The 20,588-nt window shown below is 52.0% G+C and overlaps 1 protein-coding gene across 4 annotated transcripts in view; it reads left to right on the forward strand.

The window, feature by feature from the left end:
* Positions 1 to 20,588, forward strand: part of NR2F2 (nuclear receptor subfamily 2 group F member 2) — a 494,304-nt gene that overhangs the window by 446,242 nt on the left and 27,474 nt on the right. For all 4 annotated transcript variants that reach the window (XM_081124791.1, XM_081124792.1, XM_081124793.1 and 1 more), the window contains one exon: positions 10,751 to 10,840. The gene's annotated coding sequence lies outside the window, so the exon portion shown is untranslated. The remainder of the gene's footprint in view (positions 1 to 10,750; positions 10,841 to 20,588) is intronic.

Raw genomic sequence — 20,588 nt, forward strand, 5'->3', positions numbered from 1 at the left:
TGGGGGGTGATGCATTCCTACCCGTTAATACACACCCACAGAGAGAACGCATGTGGCTGCTGGAGGCCCAATAAGGCCTGTAACCGGCTCAACAGTCTTGAATCAATTTCCTAACGCTGACAAGATCTGATGGCTCTGTGACATGTTAATCTGGAGGGAAACAGAGTGAAGGGAACGAGGGACCTCTCTGAATTATTTTTACAACCCTCCCCCCGCCCCGCCCTGTGCATCTTAAAACTGTTTCAAGTAAAATATTACATTTTTTAAGGACCAAAAAAATTTACATTTTTTTAAATTTTCATATGTATTTCTAGAACATATTTCATGGTATTTTTCTAGAAAGAAAAAGCAGTCCTGGTAAAATGAGGGTATTGGGCACCGCGCTGGCAAACGGGGAAGGCGATGCCCTCGTTCTGGGCACCGCTCTCTCCTTCTGGTCCGGCCGGGTTGGCATTTAAGCTGTGCTGGGAGAGGAGGTCAGCGGCGCATTACTTTTGCCTGATTCAAGCATATTCTCAGAATGTTTTCCTCAACAACGTGCCGGCAGCTACGATCCTATCTGCTCTCGCCCTTTTCTCTCCGGTCAGGTCAGTAGCGAGTATTTCTCCTCCCTTCTGCTGATTCCAGGCCTCGGGAGGGAGACGGGGCTGTTCGTGTAAAACTCAAAAGAGGCCAGAGCGGCCTTTAAAACTTCTTTCTACTCAGCGTTGTCTTTAAAAAAAAAAAAAAATTTTAGAGATGTTTTGATTAAATAAGGTTGGTGTTTAGGCTCCACAGTGTTACGGGGTGGGTGTGAACCCCACAGTGTCACTTACATGGTTAACAACATGGGCGGTGACATCAAAAATCTTTTTATTCTTGCAAACTGCCAACAGGAAATTCTGGCCGGGCGGCTCTGCTGGTTGGAGCGTCGACCTGTGCCCCGAAAGGTTGCGGGTTCAATTCCCGGTCAGGGCCCTTTCCGAGGTTGCGGGTTTGACCCCCAGTCGGGGTGAATACGGGAGGCAGCCAATCGATGTTTCTGTCTCTAAATCTCTCCCCCCCTTCCCCTGTCTCTAAATATCAATAAAAACATATCCTTGGGCGAAGTTTTTTTTTAAAAAGAAAAAAAAAAGAGGCCCATATGCGCATAGATTAAGCTAAAATTTCAGTTTAGCTTAAACACCGAAGTCCAGCAAGGACTCCTTCAGCGTAAAAAGCTGCCGACTCCGACACCATTCAACGAGTAACCTTCCCACCCCCAGACAATAATTACGAAAAAGCCTGCGGCTAATAGAAGCACCAAGTCTGATTCAAAATAGGAATTCCAGCCGCCCCGTCTCCCTTCTTTCCCTGGAAACCGCACACTCTTTAGCAGGCGTCCCTCAGAAGAATCCCTGCTCCCGTGTCCCTGTGGCTGGGTTTTAACAGGAGGCTGTTCCCGTTGAGTTTAGTTTGGGGGGCGGCCGCGCATCGTCATCTTGGGGACCACGGGCTTGCCCAGCGCAGTTTGCAAAAGATGCAGAGCGACACCCACCCACCTTCCCTTCTGCAGAATTGCATCCTCGAGCCACAAGGACAGAGTTGCACTTAATAAAGGCAAGGGAGGAACCACGCAAGAATGCGTGTGTGTGTTTTTAATATTTGGCTCACTGAGATCCACAAGTCAAAGCAGGGCCTGTAATTACCTCCGGTTCCATCAGAACCGAGAGAATCCCAGCTACACGCCCTTTTGTGTGGCAGGAACAAAGCTTCCCTCAGAAAGAAGATTCGCTTGAAAATATCCCAAAAGAGAGAAAATAACCTGCAAGGTTCGACGGCTCTTTGACACCCGCCACAGGCCAAATCGCGCAATTAGAATCGGTCATTTTGAGCGCCGGCGTCGGGAAAACGCTCATAGATGACTTTATAACGTGAGCGGTTTTTAAAAGTCACATTTAATTTCCCATTACTACTGTACGGAGTGCCGGCTGTGTCCATCCACTCGGTTATGGACTCTTACAGCCGGAGAGGGCCAGGATGGACTGCTCTCTCCCCAGACAGCGCTCGATCCTGGTTTTAATCCCCAGAGACCTGAATTGAAAAGTAGACCACATTTGTTATTTCCAAACCAAATGATGAGGGTTCTTAATTATTTTATTTCAAAAAAAAAAAAAAAATACAGCCCAGCCGGTGTGGCTCAGTGGTTGAGCATCAACCTATGAACCAGGAGGTCGCTGGTTCGATTCCCCATCAGGCCACATGCCCGGGTTGCAGGCTCCTCGATCCCCAGTAGGGGGCGTGCGGGAGGCAGCTGATCCATGACTCTCCTCATTGATGTTTCTCTCTCTCTCCCTCTCTCCCTTCCTCCCTCTGAAATCAATAAAGATGTATTTTTATTTTTTTAAAATCCAGATTGAGCCCAAAGCTCTGATGGGTGTGTGTGTGTGGGTGCGGGTGTGGGTGTGTGGTTTTCTCTAAGAAAATGAAATGAACCATAAAACAAGCCTTTACCGGTAACCTAAGAAATAGAACAAAATCATTTACAACACATGGGATTGTTGCAGGATATGCGGCGATTAGCCGGTTTTAGGAAGCCCTCCCGAACATGGAAGCAATTATCATGAAATTCGTGACTCATTAGCAAACATTCCGGATTTTGTTTCTCATTTCTGGGTCAATGTTCCTAGGAAATAGAGACTTCGAGCTGGAGACGTTTCCTTGGCTTCGCGGCTCGATTATAGACAGTTGCGGTGACAGAGAGCGAAGGCTCCCCGGTCTTGAACTTGTTCGTGTCTCAGGTCTGGTCCTTAAGAGGGGTTGGGACGAAATCGCCTCGAGAGCCTTATGGGCAAGGAGCGACGATGGAAGGGCCGCGGGGAAATGCAGAGCGGGCTCCCCGTGGAAACGCGCGCCGGCTGCCGGCGGTGGGGGTTTGTCATCCAGGCCGCTTGGTATGCAGAAGGCCTGGCGCACTCAAGTACCCAATGCCTCGCGTAATGGGAACCAGATGTCTAGCCGAGAGGGGAAAATATTTTATAGCAATAAATGTGACATTGGCCCTGGAAGGGTTCGGCTCGGAAACAACTTCCCGGCCTTGCTTTTCTCTGCCGTCTCCGAGAGGGTGACATAGAGCGTGTCAAAAAATTAGGCCCATCTTCTAAGAAGGAAACGTGTTCGAGTCGCCTCGGAGTTCTAGGGGAAATGACCTGAAAGGAATAATTTTGGAATTTGTGGTTTTGTGTTGTGGGTTTTTTTGTGTTTGTTTTTTTTGCAAAAGCACTGTGCTCGGCAATGCAAAAAAAAAAAAAAAAAGTATATTAAGGCAAATAAAGTGTAATTCCGCCTGCCTCTCTAGGAACTTAAAATATAGACGATAAGGCCCGGCTGGTGTTGCTCAGGGGTTGAGCATCGACCTAGGATCCAGGAGGTCGCGGTTCGATTCCCGGTCAGGGCACAGGCCCGGGTTGCGGGCTCCTCGATCCCCAGCAGGGGCCGTGCAGGAGGCCTTGGATCAGGGACGCTCGGACCCCACGCCCCGGAGCCCCACCTGGAGGGAGTGATGCACAGAGCAGAGCGACAGATAAAGCATGGAGGCTGGGGGATTGGCAAAAACCAGACCCCAAAAAATGCCCCCCACCCAGCCCCTTATGCGGGAGGGAGCATGTTCCACCTGCGCCGCCCCGGGAGCCCGCCTGTGCCAAGCCTGGGCGGCTGCGCCCCGACAGCTCCCGGGGCCGGCCCGAGCGCGCACACCCTGGGAGCAGCGGGGACCTGCTCCCTGCCCCGCAGAGCCACAGGGACGCGACCCGGGGACTGGCAACCACGCTGCGGGAAGGCCCTGCGCACCCGGGGCGGGCTGAGTAACATCATCTCAGGTCAAGGAGACGGCCCCGCAGCCCAAAATAGCCGCCCTGCCCAGTTGCCACAGGGTCTAAAATTATACCGTTGATGATTTATTTATTCCCTTACACACCTCGTTTTCGTTGGGGGCTGATCCCTGCTGGGGGGGGGCGGGGACCCACGAAATGCCTTCAGATTAACTTGCAAGAGGCCTGACAGCTCTTCTCGGAGTTAAGGGGGGGGGGGGCGGGGAAGGAGCGGGGTGTTGAAAGGAGAGGAACCGGGCAAAGGAAGTGTGTGTGAGGGACGCAGAACCGTCTCCCGTTTCACTTTTACCCAGAAGGAGCCTAGCTGGCAGCTACTTCGTAACATCGAGGCCTGAGCCCTTTGCCAGCAAATCTGAACCATGCGTGTAAATAATTCCAATCATTTATTCCTTGAAATGCCTCCCTCCCTCCCTGACCCACGGCGAGGCCCAGCCGCACACGCTCTGCCTTCCAATTGCCTGCACTGGGGGAGGGGGGACAATTAAGAAAATGAAACAGCAATTAGAAAAAAATAACAGCAAGGTGAAGCGGGAGGACGAGGTACCTGCCCGGGGAGCAGGCCAGCAGCGTCCGCTCCTGGGGGTCTGACAACTCCCGCGGAATTGCAGGGCAGGCCTCTGTCTCTGTGGGGAGCAGCGAGGTCAACCCGCCCCGAGAGGAAATAGACCTTCTTTTAAAGTCCTTAGGAAATAACGCAAAACAATGTCATTAGGGTGCAAGCCCTCTGCCCCGAAGCCACCTCCGGGGCACACAGCTCAGGACCAGGATGCCACTGATGCGTCGACAGAGGCGCCAGGACCCCACGGGGAACCGAGAAAATACGGAGAGAGAAAAAGTGAAATTATGCAAGAAAGAGGGGTGGGGTGGGAGAACCGGCTCCCCTGAAAATGACCGTTTCTGCACCACTCGGTTTGTGAAGAACGGCCCCAGGCGGTTACCTCCAGCCCTCAAACCCCATGGAGGGCGGGATTTCACTCCGGTTTCTGGGGAGGAGAGCGCTTTGGAGCAGAGATCGGGTGACTTGCCCAAGGTCAGGCAGCTGGAGACTCGGGCAGGTCCTGAAGCCGAGTCTAATTAAATAAATCCCCTGTTTTGGGTTGTTGGTTTTGTTCCCCCCGGCCCCCAATTCCAAACAGTCTTCAGAGCTACAGAACCCAGAGGCTCCCAACATGTTATTCTTGGGCCTTTGGGTAACTCAGTAAATGATTTCTGCAACGACGATTTTCCTTCCCAACCTCGATTCATTCATTCACCCAGCAAAGAACGACGGTCGGGGTCCTGGCTGTAGCGCCGCGGGCGCTGCTCTCGAGAGAAGCTGGGCTTCGCCTCCCTGGAGGCTTCCCGTCGATGGCACCCAACGCCCGGTCCCAACTGTCCCCTTTTCAGAAAGCCGGGGGCCCCTGTCATGCATTTCTAGTCTTCCAAGATTCCTTAAGACCCTCTGAAACCAGGTAGTTTATATATTTATTCACTGTTTTTAAATTTTTTTAATACTGTAGTCGTTTTTATTGATTTCAGAGAGAGGAAGGGAGAGGGAGAGAGAGAGAAACGTCAATGATCAGAGAGAGTCATGGATCAGCTGCCTCCTGCTCGCCCCCTGCTGGGGATCGAGGAGCCCGCACCCCGGGCCTTGACAGGGAATCGAACCGGTGACCTCCTGGTTCATAGGTGGATGCTCAACTGCTGAGCCACACCAGCCGGGCTTTGTTGACTATTTTACAGCTTATCTTCTCTCTAGAAAATCAGGTCCTTCAGAACAAAGCTGTCCCTCCAATACTTAGAACAGTCCCTGCACACAGTAGGTGCTCAATGGCCATTTTGACCCAAGGGGAGCTTTTTTCTCTGGTGCCTACTATGCATTTACACCCATCATCTGATTTCATGAAGGGCGTATATGCCACATAGGGAAATGCACAGAGATCGTGTTTTGATCACGGCAGAGAAAGCGCTCGGAAGATCTAAAGCTCTGTTGGAAATAAACGCCCAGGACCCCGAGCCACTTAATGCAGAAACAAGGGCCGTCTCATGATGTTAAAAGGTAACAAATTTAAACCGAATAGCAGCGAATGCTTTTTAAAACGGCGTATAATCTACCTGTGGAATTCACTGCCGCGGGGTATTATCGAGGCAAACAGTCCAGCGAGATTCAAGAGTCAGGATTAGGCATTTATGCGAATGGGGATAATATTGGCAGTTGCAGTAACTAGGTTAAAAAATTACAAGGCATGTCCGTCCTGAGCTCCAGGGCATAGCTGCTCGCCAGCTGGGGTGGGGAAGGCATTTCCCCCTTGCGATAAAGCATTGCATATTCTGGCCAGATGCGTGATGGCTTTTTGTGGGTTGGTTTTGTTGGGGGGGGGGGGTCGCCGTCTCTGGTAACATAGGCAGAGACCCGTGCCCAGGGGACAGACTCGAACGTGGCATTCCCGTCTCCCCGTTGCGCGATCGGGAATCAGAGGTGGGGAGCGCGCACAAAGCCTTTTGGGATCCGTGCCTAAAACATCCCAAATATCAGAAAACAGACATCGTAAAGATAATTCGTTCCTTCCTGGTGGGGGAAATATTTCACGGAAACCGTGCCCCGGCTGGGATCTTAGCCGCGCCAGGAGCACCGTCCAGACTCCAGCGAGCAAGCGTCAGCGTCCTGGGAGAGTCTCGTTCAAGGGCACGGTCAGCCCATTTCCCAGCCACCTGACGCTCCGCCTCAGGCCGCGCGCACTCCCCACGTGGTGAATGAAGGTGGGGCCGGGAAAGCCGGGGGTGGGGCCGCCCACTCACATTTCGAAGCTTTTCTCTTTGTTGGAGGGCCCATTTCACCGCCTTAACAGGCTGAAGCTAAATTATCCATCACGCTTACTCACTTGACAAACCTTAGCTGTCCGGGTGTAGACAAGGCTCTGGGGATTGTGCATCGGTCGGTGTTTGAACCATTCACAAAAGGACACCCCCCCCCCCCAAGACCATGGAGCAAAGAGCATTCCCCAAGCCTGAAGGGAAAGGGGACATTTCATCCCCAGTCTCAGGCCAGCAATGTACCTGAGAGATTTCAAAGATCCCTGAATTGAAGTTAATAGATATGCCGCCGCAAAACGTTGGATAAATGTTAATAGGTGTGTTTTTATTTTCTGGAGAGAGAGACTATAGATGCCATTGATATTTGCAAATATGTTATCACACCAAAAAAGTTAAGAACCGCTGGCCAGGGCCCGGCCCGCAGGAAAATTCTCAGATGGCTCAGAACACTGTGCTTCCCGTATGCGCGTAAGATTCGCTTCCTTATATTGGCAAATTGATACGAATTAGATTCTCTTAGTGCAAGATCATATACATAGTATCAAATTCCCGCCCAGAGGAAAAGAGCTTAAAACGCTTGAGTGTCGCTTGCCATAGCTCCCTGACATTTTATCAGCTGGCCCCGGATGAGTCTCTTGTAGTTGGGCTATTTTCTCTTGGTCTAAACTTTCCTTACTTACTTTCTCACGTGAGTGTGTTCAAAGGAGAACGTGTCAGATTTTTGGTGGCAGGCGTTGAGTTGTTTCAGGTTAGGGCTTTTTTGTTGTTGGTGATGGTGGTTGATGTTTGATTTTTTTTTAAATTTAAAATGAACCACCTACTCTGAGGAATTACAAGCTAAGAGTGGCTGCTACGGTTCCACCAGGATGGGCTGACATTTCAAACTAGCCATGTGACCTTAATCTTTCGGTGACTTGCTTTGCTCATGTGTAAAATGGGGATATAATAAAACCAGGCTTACTCTGGTGAGCAGATTAAAGGAGACTGTGAGTATAAAGTGTTGGACACATTGGCTACCATAGATTAAGTAGATTATAAATGTTACCTCTTATTATAACTGCATATTTTGCCTTCATATTTGTAACCGTTAGGGGTATATATCCCATTTCCACATTATTACATCGTTCGCATAGTGATCAACATCAGGAAGATATCTGATAGCTCCATTTCCCATGGTGTTAGGTTTATATTTCGTTTCTAGCTACTGTAAACAACAATCCGATGAACATCTTTGAGCACCGTCGTTTCAGTACTGAGAGCGGATGCCCGGGGAGCACCGCTATTGGGTCGAGGGTTGTAAAACGTGTTCTGGCTCTTTCCACACGCTGCCAACTGAGTTTCCAAAAGGGCGCTGCCAACCCACCCTCTCACAGCCATGGAAGAGTATCAGTCTTACAGTTCCTTGGAAACTGCTATTCAAAATAAAAATAACAGAAAGACAGCGTACAAAAAAATAAAACCCTATTTCTATTTCCTCACCATCAGCCAGTTTCCTTCCAAACGCTTACTCAATGTTTTATACTCAACCTCCCCGAAACCCAACCCACAGTCACACCCCATAGTCCTCGGGCTGAGGGAAGCCACAGAGGGGAAAGAATGGTCTCCCGGTTTCCTGGCAGATGTCCAGGGATCTCAGGGAGGCTGGCGACCCAGCTGCCCGCCCCTGGCTCAGGGACGGTGCACCAGGTCCCAGAGGAAATGGGCCCGGGCGAGGCTCATATATAAATATTTTCTTGCAAGGTGGGATATTGTCGAATGGCACGGCCCACCTCTGACCACAAAGCATAGACGATGTAACCCAATGAGGCCTATCACCTGAGCTCTGAAAGGGATCAGCAGGAGGAGCAGTTGGCTCTGGCAGCTTTGCAAGAGACCTAAATAATACCTGGTTTTGTGGGAAAAGAAAAAATATAAGAAAGCGAACACCTTGGCCTTGGGTAGTGGATTTACTACATGGGAAAGCCGAGGAGTTGACAAGGTTGACATGGAAATTTTCCGAGTGCAGGTGACCAAAGAGAGGCTTTTTTTTTTTTAATAGATTTTTTTTCCCCCTCATATGTTTTTATTGATTTCGGAGAGAGGAAGGGAGAGGAAGGGAGAGGGAGGGAGAAAGAGAAACCAACGATAAGAGAGTCATTGATCGGCTGCCTCCTGCACGCCCCATACTGGGGATCGAACCCGTGACCTCCTGGTTCTTAGGTAGATGCTCAACCACTGAGCCATATCGGCCGGGCTCATTCAAATCTAACAGGGATGTAACAGTCACCAACAGAATCTAGAGGCCTGTGTTCTTATGTGAAGCTGAAGCTTCTCGATGGATGTTCAAGGGGAGACAGCCGCTGGCCACGTTCAGCCGTAGGCCGCCTCTGCTGCGTGTCCTAGTTGGGGAGCATGTGACTGATCAATCCAGTGATTGGGAGAAGCGATCCCACAGCTCTTGGCTAATTAACAAGCTTTTTTTATTCCATCTCATAAACACTTAGTGGACCTAAATCTATTATAGGCTAAGAACCATGGGCTAGGCATCCCAAATGCAAAATAAAAACAATATCCATGGTCTGCCTTCAGGGAACTGACCATCTAGGGTTTATACGGATGGGCCAGGAAGGATTTCAGGTTGAAAAGAAATAAAGAGAAACGCAGCCTAACACTGGGGCTCCGTCTCCCACACTGAGTGTTAGTATCGCCTCTGTTATCCGTCAGGTAAATGGCTTTGTCCTTGTGCCCGGCTGCGAGGCTCCTTTGTAACTTGGGGACCAGTCCTGTGAACGCTCAAGTTCACGTAAATTACATGATTACCGTTCAGATTCCTGACAGCCGTTGGCCGATGGGCCCAGGGACCCAGAGTCTCGCCACCTAAGCAACAGAACCACAGGGATTTGAAGGCCAAACATGGCACAGCAGCCCGGCCGGCGTGGCTCAGTGGTTGAGCGTCAACCTATGAACCAGGAGGTCACGGTTCGATTCCCAGTCAGGGCACATGCGGGCTCCTCGGTGCCCAGCAGGGGGCGAGCAGGAGGCAGCCCATCAATGACTCTCATCGTTGGTGTTTCTCTCTCTCTCTCTCCCCCTCTCTCTGAAATCGATTTTTAAAAAGTTTATAAAAAATAAATAAAATAATAGCTGCCATTTCTATACGTTTTCCATGACCTTGTAAGTCCATAGCGTTCAGTAAATCTTGCCTGCAACTCTACTCGGTAACTGGACCGACTAAAGAAGGCGTGAGTTAGATCTCCTATTTATTTTTCTTAAGATGCGATATTCCAGAAAGCTGCCTCTGGACATAAGTACAGAAAATTAACACAATAACTAAAGCATTATGGGACAGCTATGAACTGATTACGCTTAATACAAACCAAACGGGGGCCTTGGTCCTGGCCGCTGGGACACAGGGACAGATAAAATAAACAACGGAACCAGAAGAGGGAGTTCGGGATAATTGATTTTAACCTGGAATAATACGGAAGCCTCCCACCGAGTCAAAACAAAACAAAACAAAAAAATCCAGGTCTGTGCCTTCGCTCTGGGAAAGGCAAGAAAAATTTTATTCTGCACAGTCAAGGCCTGAGTGTGATCCTAATAAGGGCGGTTTGCAGGTCAGCAGATTGGAAGAATTAAGGCGCACTGACAGGGAAGTTTTTACAAACCGCAGGGACGGTTTTGGGGTTTTAACGAAATGAGGAGCCTCTCCGGTCCCCGCAGAGGGATGTGGTGACGTCCCCGTGACACTTGGCGGCCAGGGCTGGGGCCCAGACAGCAACGGGAGGTGGGGCCGAGGCAGGGCTGGGAGGTGGCCGTCTCCACGTGCGCCCGCCCCAATCCTAAAATTCTCGAGCATGTTTTGGGTTAAACTCTTCCTAGGAATTTGCCGTAGTCAAGGCCTTTTCTTTCCACTTGGTTCCCATGCTCCTGCCTCCAGACCCAGCGAGGGGCCCCGCCTGCGGGGCTCAGGGGTCCAGCGTCGACCTATAAACCAGGAGGTCAGGGTTCGATTCCTGTCAGGGCCCATGCCCGGGGTGCGGGCTCCATCCCCAGTGTCCTCCTACAGTGCCCTGTATTATTTTTGCAATAAAAAATCTTATATATTTTTTCTTTGTGTTCAATCCTAGTTTGCTGGAAGTGTGGACACATCCAGAAGGCTGCCTGCAGAGAGAAAAGAGGCACGAACAGGAGCCCAGGCCACGGGGCCTCTCCAACGCGTGAGTCTACACTTTCTCTTACTCCGGCTTTTTTCTGTTTTGGGGGTTTTTTATGAGGGGGGGGGATGCGCGGAACAGAGTCTGTTCTCGAAAACTGTGCAGCTTCCAGCGCCGTTTCCTTGGCTCCCCTTCTGAGTGACAGAGCAGAGTGTCCCCACGATGCCTGATGTATTTTGTGTCAGGGGCCTGTGGGTCAGCAGGGTTATTAATAAGCAGAGTCTCCTGTTCTAATTTAGGTCCCGTCTGTCCGCCTGCCCTGCTTTTCCCTTCCCTTCTCCTCCTGCCTGACCCTCTTCCCCTTAAAAAAAATCCGGCCCCCCTTTCGGCTCCACGGCCGGCACGTTTCCCATCAAGCCCGTCCCCTGGCGTCGCTGGTCCCGTTGCGTTTTCGTGGGGGATTTCAACGTGGGCAGCGCGCGTAGTGGCCTAAATCAGCTCCGTGCAGGCTGATGTGGCTCCGCCATCGGACGTGGCTGCAGGGCGGAGAGTTTAAGGGAAATGGAGACAAACTGTAGATGAGCCGGAGGGGGGGTGCACCTTGTTTTTGTAAAAGGATCTCAGCTCTGCAAAACTCGGCCACAAAATGAGCCAGACCTGAGGGTCGCCCGCAACCGTTGGGAGGCGGAAGGCAGCCTCCGAGGTCACTGTTTTTCTGCCGCCTTTCGGAAGATGGAAAGCTTTTAAGGAGTAAGATCGTGCATGTTTGGGGGTGTGTATATCAACTTTATTACCCCTTTAGAGCTTGACTTACTCCCTAAACTTCGGCTGAGAGTAAATCTTCTGGTTGTTTTTTTTTTACTTTGGCTGATTTTATTACACAGACACGAGTGGCTACATTGTCACCACAAAGTGGCTACATTGTTACCACCAAGTGGCTACATTGTTACCACCACCGTGTCCTTCCACTCACGCTGTCCAAGGCCCCGAGCGTCGTGCAAAATCTGGCCAATTTTCTTTTTCTTTTCACTTTAACATTTTCCGACGGCAACGTCCAGCCAGAGACGACTCTGCAAACCCGGGAAAGCCCATTTCTCCACTCAGGCGCCTAAATATGCGGGTGCTTCTCCCAAACTCGTTAAACTTCAGCTCTTGCCGTTTTCTAATAAACACAACCTTGCGTCTCCTGACTGAGCTGTTGGAGACTGACGAGTGCCAAAAAGTAGCAATTTTTATTTTTTAAATGTGGGAAACTATGTAGCAAGAAATGCGCGATTGGAAACTATGTAGCAAGAAATGTGCGATTCTTTGTTGCATTGCTCATCCTTTCCAAATTAACCTTTCGTCCCACGTCCTGTGTGCAATTTTTGAAATGTGACCGAGGCTCCCTTTTCCAGCATGAGCGGGAGTCCCTTAGAGTGACGTCCCTTTTTTAACACGGGGTCCCCTCCACTCCAAGCTCCACCCGTCGTGTTGGAGACGTGACAGGGCATTTAATTTACTCAGGAGGAAGATCGTTTTCGGCATCTGAATTCATTATCAGGAAACATAGTCGCGCCCCACTTTGGGTCTTTCCCAAACTGTGAAAGAAAAGCCCTGAGAACCCTGAAGGACTCACACACGCGACGTGCTCACCCCTTGCCGTCCAGAGGGACAGGGGCCCGGGACTCAGCTGACATCCCCGTTGCAACTGGGCGTTAATCAGACTTGACAAACGTCCGATCGGTCCCTTGTTTCCTCCTGATTTTCTCTTTTCCCTTGAAGAGCTCGTTTGCAGTCTGTTCCGTAACAACCATCAAGGGATGGCTCTGACCTTTACCTGTGTCCGGTTAAGTATGTGGCCATTTGTCGCTCATGGGATAATATTTCATTAAGTCACTTCCCTTAAGGGCAGGATTTTTGTAAGATGCGTAGGCTTCGCTGACTTACTCGGCTGCGGTGGGAAAGACTGGGAAGGACAGGAGGAGGGAGCTTTTATTGAGCGCCTACTGTGTGCCGCACGGGACGCCGTCTGCATGCATTCGGCAGAGCTCGCCTGCGGAGCTCCGCGTCTCACGCCTTTCCTGGGGTTGTCTGCGCGGCATCGCCACGAACATATTGTCACCCTCGGGGTACAGTTGGGAAAACGGGGGCTTGGAAACATTAGGCAGCGTGCCCAAGACACACATTTACAGCCAGGATCCGAACCCAGGCTCTGCCCTCCCAGCGACAGTGCATTTGATGATTATAAATACACTTGATTTTTTAAACTTTTTTAAGCCTCGCCCGAGGATATTTTTTCCATTGCTTTTCAGAAAGAGCGGAAGGGAGAGAGAGAGTGGGAGAGAAACATTGATGTGACAGAAACACCTCAATCAGCTGCCTCCCCCGTGCGCCCTGACCGGGGCCAGGGATTGAGCCTATTTCGTGCATTTTAAATACTCTCTATTCAAAGAGGGTCCTTGGTTCCAAGATATCCCTTTACATTCTTGTAAATAAATTTCCGAGGGTCAGCTAGGGGCAATTTTCCCCTCACACAACAGGGCTGGCGGCAAGGAGGGGTCCGATTCCCTGTAGGAGGCCGCCTGTGCCACGCTGGTCTGTCTGAGCTGCTCCCCGGCCCCAGCCTGGGGTCAGCGGGTTGCGGGGGGGGGGGGGGTATCTCAAAAACTGGCAGCTTTTTTATTCTAACTGGGCCTTTCTACCGCACGGCCAGGTCTCTGTCTCGCCGAGCCCGCCATGGCCTCCCTTTGAGGGGTCCCAGGGGCACGGGTGGGTGGGAGTTGTGTGCGTCTGAGCTCGGGCAGATCTGGACCCGAGCTGCGTGGAATCGCATATCCGCCCGGGGAGATTATGGGTGTGATCTGGCCGCCGCGTAATGGAGAGGGCCGTCTGTGTACAAATTTCCAAGGACCCGCCACACCCCTTTAGGACGGCTGCTGTCGAAAGGATTAGTCCTCTAGGCGCTCGACGACCGTGGATCGCGTTACCCGTGGCCCTGCCGGCGCAGAAGGGCTCCTGTCACCTGCGTGTCTCCCAGTGGGTGACAGCTTCAGGGTGACTGGTGAACACACACAGGGAGAAAACACTTCCCTGAGCTCGCCTGCGCTAGCAGACGGAGGGAAACACAGACGGGAGCTGGACTTGAGCAAAGGGAGCAGGGGGCTGCCAGGCCTGAAGTCAAGACCCACCCCGATGGCAGCGCTTCATTTCGGGTGTCATGCCACCCGTGGTGTTTAAAACATCACAGTGTCTTTTTTTTTTTTAATAATGTTTTTATTGATTTCAGAAAGAGGAAGGGAGAGGGAGAGAGAGAAACACCAGTGATGAGAGTCATTGATCGGCTGCCTCCTGCACGCCCCCGACTGGGGGTTGAGCCCGCAACCCGGGCATGTGCCCTGACTGGGACTCGAACCCCGGTCGCCTGGATCCTAGGTGGACACTCAACCACTGAGCCAGGCCGGTTGGGCCACCGTGTCTTTTTTAATGGATCTGCCAATGGCCAGAAACCTACAGGAGTTTAGACAACGTGGAGACCTGACTGAGGAACACCGGCCTTCTCTGGTTAACCTCTTTTCTTGTGCCAGAAATAGACAGTGTCCCCTCTCAGGTGGGTGCGAGCAAACTAGGCAGAATCCTGTCTCTTCCTCAGAGGTGAGGTAAGTGGGCGATGTCTCCGGTCTTGCATGTAAATGGAGACACACGAGATTAGCATCAATAAGCACACGAGTGGCCCAGCCGGGTAGCTCCGTCGGTTAGAGCATCGTCCCAACAGGCCAAGGCTGCAGGTTCGAGCCCCGGTCGGGGCACATACAAGAATCAGCCAATGAGGTATCAATAAGTAGAACAGCAAATCGATGTCTCTCTCTCACCCTCAGAAATAAATCAATACATAAATTTTTAATTTGCGCAAAAAATATTAATAAAGACCTGAGTGACACTGATGACCATGAAAATTAGCAGCAAAAGAACCCCCATGATCGAGATCTTCTTTATAACAATATTAGGCATCTGTCAGCGTTACAAACCGCAGCATCGATTCTCTTACCTCTGTATCTGGCGACCTCATTTAATCGTCGAAACAACCATATAGGTTGTAGCTGCCCTGCTGTCCCCATTTTACAGATGCGGAGGCTGAGACACAGGTAAACCGGCCTGCTCCAGGCTGCACCCCTGGTCTCCTGGCCGACCCGGGATGCGAGCCAGCTCCGGAGGCCCTGCAATTAGCCGCGGCTCCTGAGCTAGTGGGAAAAAATGAACCCGTAACAATTTTCAGCACAATTGCTAGTGACATCCAATATCATAAGACCCCAGAAGGCCTGGCTCCTGCGATATTTAGATCCACTATTGGGCCAAACAGTCAATGACGGGCTAGCCCATTTGTTTTTAAAAAATTAATTAATTAAAAATTAAATAAAAATATGAGAGGCAGACTCTAAAAGCCACCAAAAAGCCAAATAAAATGCAGTTCAGTGGAGATAAACGTGACACATGCTCCGACGCAGGGACTCCCCTGATTTGAGACCCAGATGACGACAGATCTGGCTCTGCTGCGGGGGGCCTGCTCCCTGACCCTGTTTAAAGCCAGTCACCCGGTCCGGTGGACAGTGCTGGCCGCCCTACATCTGAGTATTTTACTGGTTTCTGGACACTTCTTAAGAGACCCTGGCAAACCCTCAGGAAAGCACAACCTGTGTGTCCACATCATGTGGGGAACCAGGGGATGGAGCCACTAAAACGACAGCGGTAGCTTGAGGGTCGGGGGGCAAAGAAATTCATCTTTGGCTGTTTGAAAGTCTGTCCTATGCCAAAGGAACAAGGCTCAGAGGCACCACTTCCGAGGGCAGAATCCGACCCCGTGGAAGGATGCTCTCCAGGCACCGATGTTCGCTTTCATCCATGTAACAGAACTTTCCAAACAGCAAAGCCCCCCAAGAGTGGTAACGGTGGGGAAAGTGAGCCCCGGCCCGCCCAGCTCTCTGTATGTCCCCTGCCTTGAATTCACTACTGAAAATTTGGGGCTCGGTGGGGTCTGCCCAGCCCTCTGCCCGTCTCCAGACCTCCGGGCTCACTGGGAAGTCGGCCCGATGCTCCCTGAGCCTCCTTCCGAGGGGAACCTCCCCCGACGTCCGGATTCCGCTCTGGAGCCTTGAATTCCACCCCAGCTTCCAAACCGGTTGTCCCTGTTTCGGAGCCAAAGACATATCAGAGGGCTGAGTAACCTGCGGAACGAAAGGCAGATACGATCTCCCCTCTCACACCTAGATTCCTGCCTCCCCGCGCCCATCCCCAGCCGCCGAGTCCTAACCTTATTGTAGAAAATTGGTCTCGTCCCCTGTGGCCGCGAGATCATTTAGCTGAGAGCTTACGATCATCTCTCAGTTAATTTGTGAGTTAATTGTGAATGTCAGGAAGCTCTAACCCTGCAGAAGATGCCAATGGTTGAGATAGAGCGGGGTCAGAGAATTCCAGAACCGAGCAAAGTTGGTCTTGGATGGGTTCGGGTCAGGAAAAATATGTTGGCACGGGAAGGGCCTGGAATGACACCAGATATGAGTGGCCTCCGAGGACAGCCCCACGTGAAGTGAACACTGGATAATAAAAATATTTTCCAAGGCCGGCCGGTGTGGCTCAGCGGTTGAGCGTCGACCTAGGATCCAGGAGGTCACGGTTCGATTCCGGGTCAGGGCACAGGCCCGGGTCGTGGGCTCGATCCCCAGTGGGGGGCGCTCAGGAGGCAGCCGATCCATGTTGACGTTCCTCTCCCATCTATGTTTCTCTCTCTCTCTAAAAATCAATTAAAAATACACATACACTTGCCAAGTCCAAGACTCCATCATACTCCACGATCAGGGCCTCAGTCACGTTTTCACCTAAACGACCATCCAAACCTATAGAACATTAAAAAAAAAATAGCTCAGTCCCTGCCTGTGTGTCTGTCCCACTGGACGGTCTGGATGCGACCCTGAGGGTGGTCCAGTGAAACTCTGGACACTTAGGCCATCAGGGAGCCGCTGCCGAGTCTCCCCCCCCCACCCCCCAGCCGCGCCTGGCAGGCCCGCGCCCCAGGATTCGAGGCCTCTCATCTGGTCCCCTTGCTGTTTGACCTCTGCGGTTCCCTTCCCCCTCCAAGGTCAAGCCCTTAACATGGGGCTTGAGATGAAGAACATTCTCCCCCAACCTCCAGAACGACCAGCGTTGCACAAAGTGGGGACCGGTCTTCGTTTGTAAAGGGAGGAACCTGCATCTCAGGCCCAAACCATTCAAACCTCCATTAGCCTCCAAGTTTGGGCCAAATATGTTGTGTTTTTTTTGCCCGCAGTGGCTGTATTAGCTGCGATCTGCGTACGTCTAACTCTGCTCAGCCGCACGGCTCCTCTGGCACTGACGTCACGGCCTATCATTTGCTATCGATAAGCCCACAATCGATTGGGAAACGGGGTTACGCTGGAGCGCTGCGGCGAGTCAGCCTCTATTTCCTAACTTCTTTCGCAAAAATCTCTTTTGAGGAGGGGCTCGCGGCAAAAGCGCATCGGGCCACGTCACACACAACAGGGCCCTCCCTGGGCTTCCGTGGCAGGGACCTGGGTGTCCCTCGTCTCCCCCCCCCCCCCCCGTTCATGTCGTCGAAGTTTCTGGGCCGGTAACAATGGGGTTTCCTACCTGCTTTTCTGTGCGCTCAGACGCAAGGGTCAAAAGGGGAGCGGGCGTGAGGCCGAAATTTCTCTAATTCACAGTCGGCAGCGTGCGGGCCAGAGCCAAACAGCTCTGGGCTACGTTGTAAACAGAACAGTGTTGCCTCTTTATCTGGGTAATTGGTCCCAAATGCTGTGGCCACTTCTCAGATCGGATGCTTTGCATACTTTGCAAAACCCTGGAACGTTTCTCCTTTGGCGAGGAAAAGTCTGGGGCATAACACAGTCTTTTCATCAGCACTGAGGCTCCTATAAACAGCCAGGTGATTTCATTTGGGGGCCTGTAAACACAGGAGACTGGAGGGGGGGGGGCCCTGGGAGAGCTGCGTTTCGTTTTGGGCGTGTTTGTCCGTCTGCCGTTTGCTCCCACGTCTGACGGGGTGGGGGGGACAGTGTCTCCAAGAGCTGAGCAGACTGAGCTGCTTCCTGCAGGGTGGCGGCCAGATTGCGGCAGCAGGGCTGTGGCTCATTCCAGTGTCATGCGCTCTTACCGGCACGTTCCCTGAGGGCAGACGCGTCGTAATGCAGTTTGGCTGAGCGCCCGTTGCTTTGTGACATGGTCTTCTGGGCAAAGTCACCTGGGGGGGGAGGGGGGTTGTGAGAGAAAGGACAGGAGGGGTCTCTGCCTGCCGGGAGGGGCCGAGATTTGGGGGACAACTGAGAGGGACTGCGTGACCCGGGGCTGGTAACAACCTCCCTGAGCCTCAGTTTTCCCATCTGTAAAGTGGACCCAACAACATACCTGGCCAGCGCATCACGAGGGTATTGCACATATTATTCTGATTAAAACGTTTGTTCAACCCATAGATAGATAGATAGATAGAGATAGAGATATATAGAGATATACACACACATATATATATTTTATAAGCCTAACTTTCTGCTTTAACCTACGCGAGGCAGATAACAAAGCTTCACATCCCCTGGGCAAGTTCTGGTTCGGGCTTTCGTGTTGCAAGAAAACAGAGCCTTTACCGTGGGTCTTGTACGGCCCCGACCGAGCCGTGAGCCCCCGATCTGTCTCCCTCTCGGGCCTCTCACTCGTTACATCTTCCCCCAGAGACATCGTTAGGGCATCTTTTCCTGAAGGGGGGGACGGGCTCTGCCTCAGCCATTGCCTCCGGGAGGCCCACCTGGCGCGGCCTTCTGACCTCTCGTCTGAAGTCGCTCTGCGCCCCCGTCGCGTCTGTGCTGCTCCCCTTTGAATTCCGCTGCGTTTATCCCCCCCACCCCCCACCCCCCCGCCCCCAGCATTCAGGGTGGCAGCCAGGCTCAGGCTTACGGGAGGTTTGGGAAATCAGCTCCCTACGCCTGGGGTAAGACGACTGGGCAAGAAGGAGCCTTCTCGCCTCTGGCTTTCCCCAGTACACTTACTACCTGCTGTTCTCAACAGTTAAAAAAAATTTTTTTAGCCTGGCCGGCATGGCTCAGCGGTTGAGCAGTGACCTAGGATCCAGGTGATCGGGGTTTGATTAGCAGTCAGGGCACAGGCCTGGGATGCGGGCCCCATCCCCAGTCGGGGGCGTGCAGGAGGCGGCCGATCAATGACTCTTATCACTGATGTTTCTCTCTCTCTCCCTCTCCCTTCCCCTCTCTGAAATCGATAAAGATATATTTTTTTAAAAAATTGGGACCTATCTACCCCCCCCATTCCTCATCTGTAGCAGTTTGCTTTCGGCAGACAGCACCCTGTCTGCGTTCTGCAGAGACTCCAGAGCAGGGCACACTGAGCCTCAGGTCCCTCTCCCGGCCGTAGTGACCTTGGGTAGGTCCCGTAACCTCCCCAGGGCCTAGTCTCCCCCATCGCGAGGCGGAAATAACAGCGTCTGCCTGAGTCTGCTATGGCCGAGCCTAGGACACTGCCTGGCTGCAGTGAGCACCCAAGAAATGCCACCTGCTGTTTCATCGGGGCCTCGTGCAGGCCCTGGCCGGGTGGCTCAGTGGGCGGGAGCGTCGCCCCGATGCGCCAAGGTCACGGGTTCGATCCCAGGTCAGGGCACGTACAGGATCCGCCAGTGATGCAACAGTGAGGGAAGCAACAGATCGATGTTTCTCTCTCCCTCTCTCTCTCTCATTATGTACTAACTGTCAGTGTCCCCCTGGGCTTCCTAGGGGGTCATCTTGCCACAGGCGTCTTTGGACATTCGCCTCCTGTCCGGTTCTTTCCGTCCTTCGGGGTATTTCAGGCCAAAGGGCCACTCCAGGCACGCCGTCCGGTCCCCGCCCCCCGTCCGTCATTAGCTCAAGTGGGATGAAAGTTTTATTAGGGACCCAACACGCAACTGCCGCTGACCCTAAACCGAGGGAGCCTGGCCTCGCTCTGGGGAGAAGCCTGGTTTGCATTTCAGGGGAACCTCCTTCGACTCTTAAGAGGATTTATCGTTTCAGGTGGGTAACAAATGAAACCGGGGCCGGTCGCCTGAGCGCGACGTCGGGGCTGTCGTTTGAGTGAACTCGGATTCCCTGCAACCTTAATCCTCGTATTTATGGTTTTCCTGCCATTTTCACCTCGGTGGATACAAAACAGTTTAAATGAAAGTTGAGGCTCGCTGCTTAGTATCTGAGCAAGTTGCAAAAGTCTACAATGTATATACATTTTTGCCTCAAGAGGAAACAAGGCAAATAGGCTTTTGGTAACATGTCCTTTAGGGCTATTTTTGTAACTATTTGCCTTTATTTCACACGGTGGGCATCGGCGGGAAATTCCAAATGAACAAAAAAGCGTTTCTTTCTTTCTGTCAGCATTTCAAGATCCCCCAGTGCCTCCCCTTTGAGTCCCGGCCCAGTGAAACGGTGACTTTAAGAAACAAATTTGTATCATATTAAGCTGTTTCCATTTTTGGGTCTCATCCCCCAGAAGTCGGGAGCCCAGACTTTAAACCAGTTAATTTCCACAAATTATATGCTAGGGGTTGGGGGGATTTCAGGCGGCATCTCTCACGCCGAGATGATAGGTTCGCGGCCCGTGATTGACGATCTGGGGCGTGTAAGCGACATATGCCCGTGAGACCCGCGGCCTCTCGGGAGGAGACGATCGGGCAGAAGTGAGCGCAGAGAAACTTCTAGGCCCCGCGTGTGCAGAGACTCGGGCAACACGCCTCCAGTTTAATTATAAGACAAATAATCTGCAATAATCG

Source organism: Miniopterus schreibersii, assembly GCF_964146895.1.
Source record: "Miniopterus schreibersii genome assembly, chromosome: 22".
NCBI classification, from domain to species: Eukaryota; Metazoa; Chordata; class Mammalia; order Chiroptera; family Miniopteridae; genus Miniopterus; species Miniopterus schreibersii.